At 31.9% G+C, this 7,210-nt stretch overlaps 1 long non-coding RNA gene across 1 annotated transcript; it reads right to left on the bottom strand.

Annotated features, from left to right (window-relative positions):
* Nucleotides 1-237: 237 nt before the first annotated feature.
* Nucleotides 238-2,740, bottom strand: LOC101265577 (uncharacterized). The gene is made up of 2 exons (XR_183104.5): nt 1,881-2,740; nt 238-527 (listed from the first exon to the last, which is right to left on the bottom strand). It is a non-coding gene; the product is annotated as an uncharacterized lncRNA (long non-coding RNA).
* Between the last annotated feature and the right edge of the window lie 4,470 nt (nt 2,741-7,210).

Below are 7,210 nucleotides of genomic sequence, written 5' to 3'. Positions count from 1 at the left end.
TTTAAACAATCTGTCATTTTGAGATTTTGTTTTAGTCGAACCCTTTAAACTTTTACTCTAAACAAACTTGCAAAATTTGAAATTTATTGTTTTTAAGATTCAGTTTTAATTTTTTAAGTTCGATAAAATGAAAGGTGTTCGGCGGGGTTTGGAGTTATTTTAATCCTAAAACTAACGAAATTTGAGCAAATATGTAAGCGAATATTAAAGAGAGAGAAAGAGAGAGAGAGAGAGAGATTTGGGTCCAACTTGGGTTCTGTTCGCGTTGACCGAATGTTAGACCCACCTGCTTATGGGTATTTGACCCGTTTTGTACTTGTCCTATTCTAAACATACAAAATAAAATAAGAAAGTAAAAAAAAAACGACAAGAGGGCTTATGCCCTTTACAAATAAAATGCAAAAAAAAAAACGGAGAAGCCTTCCAATCCGTTCTTTGACTTTCTTCAACTCTTCAATACGTCTTCGCGATCCTTGGCTTCGACGGGTTGACTCGATGGACAAAATTTCTGAGCCTTTATGGCTCTCCTGCAATGCAAGAACGGAGTGGAATCCTAAAATGGACTCGGAAGGAATTTCACATGAAATTAAACACAAAAGAAGTAAGAAAAGAACATGAACTCTTTAGATGTTAAGTCTAATAATCAACTTCCAACGGAAAATACATACAATGATATACTATTTTTAACTTAAGTCACATAAAGAAGAGACATGGGCAGGTAAATCCAACTACTAGCATTATTCAAGACGAAACAATCAAGAGAACTTCCTAAAATTTTGGAAAACCAAGAATGAATACAATTTCAATCATCAGAACACAAGCCTAGATGGTGGGACAGTAAAACATTAAAATCATAGCTTATACATTTGAAGAGGCATATTCAACTTAAGTACCTACTGCTCACACCTACATACATAAATTGTTTACAGATGAACCCAGAAGAGAGGCAAGCAAAAGGTTGAGCCTCATGATAAAGAGACTCAAACAACCGCTTCTCTACCCCCATGAAATAAAAAAAGGGAAAATACCTCGACATTCGAAAATGATTTGGTGCATTTGATAAAAAATGACTTAGCTAAACCCATTCGTCATCATACAAATTTTAATATACAGCCGCGACAATCCAGATGACATACATAACTGACTTTAAGGAAACAAACAAAACGACAATGAAACAAGATGAAATAGGGTATGCTAGATAGTAGCCTGATCGTGGGATTCGGAGGAAACTAACTACTACATCAACTAACCATACAAGAGATAAAACACGAATTTCGATTTCTCCATTTCGATGAAAGGAACATCGCTAACTGATCAAAACAAGAGTATAAACAAACCAAAGCGATATTTCAACCAACTTGACCGGCATCAAACTAAACCAACAACTGAGACCATTTATAAGCGATTTGACGTATGACATGACTCAACACTTAAAGAAACATGAATAAAACTTTAAGAATGGGAAATGGATTCAAAGCTCCCATCTACCTCGTCGAAAACCAATAGCTAACACCAAGAGAAATGACAACGTCCATAACAACATGAACAGATCGACAACATGACAAGAGAACAACACATTCAGAAAGATTGACGAAATCGAATCAACAATCATGCAAATGAACAGAAAATTCGGTTGATAACATTGCAACAATCAACGCAACGACTAACCAGCCAACATACACAACTGAACAGAATTACAGCTCGCAGTACACCATGACGAACTTTAAAAAAATATCAACACAAGCAGGCAAGCACAACGAAATAAGCCATCATACGCGATATTCTTGAGTTCGGGCAAAACCGACAGATATGCCATCTTATTACAGCAACACAGGTCACATTTCGAGTTCCATGAAAACTAATCAAAGTGGGAAACGTACCTTCTTCGGAGCAGCGAACGGGATGATGAGTAGAGGGGCGATTCCACACACGAAACCAGCAGGGAAGCACTCCTTCTTCTTCTTCCTAGCTAAACAGTAGACACGAAATTTCAACTCAAATTTTTGTCCAAGATTTTAAACCCAAATCGCCAACCCCAGAACAGACCGAACAAACGATGTTTTCGACCAAGTTCCAACTAAAATTTTCGTCCGAAATTCCAAACCCAAGTTCTGCCTCTCTGAAATTTTTGATAAAAATCTCTAACCCCTTTTCTTGAAGACGGAAGGGGTTTATATAGGGCGATATTAGGGTTTTCAAAAGAGGGAGGGCGGGAACGTGACTTGAGGCCCATTTTGAATTTCAAATTCGAAATCCTTTTCCCCTAACAGAGTAGCATCCCTTTTTTCTGAAAATTCCTCCCATTCCACAAACGGAAAGGAAGGAGAGACGGTCGAGATCAGTCGAGTGTCCTAGGCGGGCGACGTGGAGTCATCTTGGCGTGGCAAGGACAAGAGAAGCTTTCCTTTGCTGCCTGACCTGCGTGAATCGTACGATTTGCAGCAAAAAAATGACTCGAAAAGAGCTGTTGCAGCTCGCGTGAGAGAGAGGAGGAGAGCGAAGGGGAGAGAGGTCGCGTCTGGGGGGGATTTTCCGCTTTGGGGTCTGCCTCTTCTGCGTTTTTTTTTCTTTTTTGCCTTTTTTGGGTTTCGTTTGGGGGATTCTGCGCGAGGGAGGGAGTTTGGGAGAGAGGGAGAGAGCGTGGAGGGGGGGGGGAGACGCGGGTGAGAGAGGGGTTTTCCGTCGCGTTTGGGCAAGTCGCGCATCTGTTTCTTGGGAATTCTGGTGTATTCTGTTTTCTGAAACAGACGTGGGGAAGATGGGAAGAGGAAAGGGGGAAACGGGTTGGGTCAGGTCTGTTTGGGGAGCTGGGCGGGTTAATATTAATTTGGGTTTGGGCTTAATGGATGGGCCGTTGTATATTTGGGTTTGGGAAGGGAAACTTGGGCCTGGGAATTAGGAATAAGGTGAGGGGCCCAAATTTGGCTCTTCCAAATTAAATGGAAAAAGAGTTCAATTTAAATAATAGCAAATTGATTTAAAAATGAATTTGGTATAAATTTATTAACGAGCCTATTTATTTAGTAACATAACTATTTAAATTATAAAATAATGATTCAAAATATAGTTATGATTTAAAGTAAACTAGTTTAATAGAATACTTTCTAAACTTAAGATATACATATATACATATACATGTACATACATACATACATATATATATATATATATATATATATATATATATATATATATATATATATATATATATATATTGGATAATCATAAAATATACAAATTATATACATAATTAAAGAAATATATACTTTATCTAAAGTTATGCTAAAGGTAACCGGCGTAACCTAAAGTTCATGCATTATATCATTATATTCGTAAAAATTTATAAAACTAATTAATTCAAATTATTTGGAAAACTTAGGAAGCTTGATAATCAATTTATACCGACGTGGGTCAAAAATTGGGTGTCAACAATATGTTCTAATTCAAATCCCTAAAATTCAAAATTCAAACTAGCTAGTTAGTGCCCCAAATTCAAATTATTAGTCCTAATAAATTCCAAATTCAAACAAGTCTTAAACTCACAAATTCATAGTACTCCTACAATTCAAAAATCAAACTAGTGCAAAAATTCCAAATTCAAACTACTAGTCTTAAAATCACAAAGTCAAAGTATTCCTAAAATTAAAAAAAAAAACTATATCTAGTGCTAAAATAAAACCTCAGATTCAAACTAATCTTAAGTTCCAAATTAAAACTAGTCTTGAAATCAAAATTTCAAGATAGTCCAAAAATCCCAAAATCTAACTTGTGGTAAAATCCTAAATTCAAACTAGCTAGCTATTCCTAATCCCAAATTAAAACTATTAGACCCAAAATCTCAATAATATTTTAAACTCTAGTTAATCCTAAAATCCGAAAATCAAACTAGCTCAAATACTACGCAAATTAAAACAACTCCTTAAATACCATAATTCAGACTAATCTTATAATCCCAAAATTAAACTAATCTTACAATCCCAAAATCAAACTAGTCTTACAATACCGAAAATTCAAACAAATCCTAAGATACCCTAATTCAAACTAACCCTAACATTTAAATTTTCAATTCACAATCAAGAAACACAAACTAACAAACACATAATCCCTAATTCAAACTAACAATCAATGAATACAAAATCAATAAACTAACTACAACTAAATAAGTAACAAAATAAAATAAATAAATAAATCCCTAACCTTGACGGAGAAGGAGAGAATGAAGAAAGAAGGAAGGTGGCGGCGACAGCGGTAACTCTTGACGGTTGGACAGTGGAGGCATCTCTTAATGGACGGCAACGATAGCTCCTGACGGGCGGATCGAAGACGCAGTGGAGAGAAGGAGAGGAGAGGATTTGTGAAATGAGAAATAGGGGAGAATGGGGGAAATTGCGTATGTATGTATCAAATATTTCATGAAAAGTGACGTGTCGCGCCCCATTTTCGCAAAAAACGGGTTTTGTGCACGACCTAACAACTCTTTTGGCATTTCGAGTATGGAGTCGCCATTCTGTCGCGCCCCATTTTCACAGAAAACGGGTTTTTCCCATGACCTAACAACTCTTTTGGGATTTCGAGTTTGGAGTCGCCACCTAACGAATTAAGGCACATTAGGGCACCTATCTAACTTAACTAAGTCTAACTAAGGTCAACGAGCCAGATATTAGGGTAAGGGTTCAAATTACCTCGAGGGGAAGGTGTTAGGCATCCCTCGAGGTCCACAAGTGTGGGTCCCACCCGTATCTCATGCAATCTATGTGGGGGTTACAATTAGTAATCAAAGTCACTTCATTTATTAATTTATTTAATCTTGCTAAGTGATATAAAATAATTAATACTATTTTATTATTTTCATTAATTTGAGCATGCAAGGCTAGGTGATAGCAATAAATAAACAACCAAGTTTTATTTTTATTTAGCATATGAGACTATGTTATAAACAAAATTGGCAAATATTAAGCAATTAATATGTGCGAAAGTAAAGTTTGAAAATTGATGAGTTTTGAGTAGGAATTTTTATTTTTTTTTAAAAATGTTTGTTTCTTTATAGCGATGATACCACGATATTGTTGATCGCTCTCCTCCACCATAGAAACAATTTTGATTTGAGGTCGGTCTAAAAAATAGTTTATGTTTTTTGAAAAAATGATTTAAAAGATTTAGTTTACATGTAGGTACATAAATATTTACACATAAATACACATAATCCTTTTTTGAAATTCATGGGTAGGTGGTACTTCCGTGGACGCGTCGGATTTAAAAATTGGAACTAGACCTCGTAGTTCCTTTGACTTTCCCACTAACGATAGGTTAGGAGATAGTGCTTATAATTTATTTTCAAAATAAACAGTGTCATAATCAATCCAAAGTTGTAAAGGAAAATTGAATAATGACTTTTAAGAAAATTATGTTGCAAGACTTTGATATGAAATCAATATATATATATATAAATGAGGACCATAGACAAGGTGATGTGGCACCTCTCTATGGCCTCCATTTATTTTTCTCTTTTTTTTTTGCTTTTTCTTTAAAAATAAATTAATTATTATATCATAAAAAGAATTACTAAAATTTATTACAAATAAATTTTTTATTAATGGAGGATCATTTATAACAAAACCTCTTCATCTTTTTTATTTATTTATCTCACTTATAATAAAAGGAGAAATATAATTTATTTATTTTTAACTTTTTAAATTTAAATTAATTATTTTATCATAAAAATATATGACTTTATTTATACAAATACATATTTTATTAATATAGAAACATTTATAATTCTCTATACTTTTCTCTATTTGTTTATCTCCCTTCTAATCATGAAATCATAATAAATTTTTTTTTTATATTTTAAGTATTTTTATTTTTATTTTTTAATTTATTCACTAGGAGTTACTAATCATGACTTGCCCCTCTTTAATTTTTTCTTTTAATAATATTCATAGCTCTCATAAGTTTATGATGTCTTATGGTATTCCTTTAGTTTGCCTATAAATTCATATTAGTTTATGAAGATTCACATTCACAAGTATCCTTTCTCTTTTCATCATATAGGTTTGGTTTGTAACAAAAAAAAAAGAAGTATATGAAGGTAAGAAATATTTCATTGTAAATTTTATTTTTTATTTTCTCTATTTTTGTCTATATAAATTAGTATTTGGTTTGTGAATGAAACTAACATGTAACAAAAAAAAATTACATGATGTTAATAAATATATCATTCTCAAGTCCTTATTTTTTTATTTCCTTTATTTTGTCTACATAAATTCATATTTATTTTCATGAAAATCCACATATAAAGTTATAATTTCTCTTCTTCATCATACTTTTTTGTAAATTAACTAACATGTAACAAAAAAAAGTATATGAAGGTAGGATATATTTCATTCTAAAGTCTTTCTTTTTATTTAATGTACTATGACATGTTTTCTCAATGTATATTTTTTATGTTTGTATTATAACTTATCAAGTAAGTATAATTAAAAAAATCTCTGTAATTCTTAACAATGTGTTGTTTGTATGCAATTACTCTTTCTAATAGTTAGTTTCCGGATATAATATAGTTTGATATAATATTTGTTAGATTTCTAAAATAATTATTATTTAGTATTGTCAGTACTATTGAAAAGATAATATACAAATACATTAAATATAGTTTTATTTCGTTCTTTCTTTTGACATAATTATTTTTTATTGGTATATGATTCAGTTGGTTGCATATAATAAGAGTTTGACATATGGATCAAAACATGATGGCAGATCTCTTTGCAAAAGAAGATGGTAGAAGGAAAAAAAAATGAAGCATAATTAGAGATTATTTTTTTCACTTTGAATTGTATTAGCAACTTAGTTACTTTTGTTAGAGTTTTTTAAATTTGGTTTATATAAATAAATTAACTAAATGTATTATGTTGTCAATGTTAATCATTTGATCCTTTAGTATTCTACTTTCTTTTTTGTTATGAAAAAAAAATTAAAATAATTATTTCATTTTAACAACAACAAAAAAATTTATGATGATAAGTTTCATTTTTATTTTAATTAGAAAAAGTAATTAAAAATAAAATATTATTTTCATGATGTCATTTTTTGTGTATGTAACAATCTGCCACCGTTCTTTTTGCATCGAAATGCATTTATAATGTTTATGCAATCACCAATTATTATATTTTCTCTGTTCATTTTTTGTATTTTCACCTCTTATTTTTATTTA

Source organism: Solanum lycopersicum, chromosome 9 (genome assembly GCF_036512215.1).
Source record: "Solanum lycopersicum chromosome 9, SLM_r2.1".
Lineage (NCBI taxonomy): Eukaryota > Viridiplantae > Streptophyta > Magnoliopsida > Solanales > Solanaceae > Solanum > Solanum lycopersicum.
Note: the sequence above shows the minus strand (reverse complement) of the source record. Positions and strands in the feature narration are given on the sequence as shown.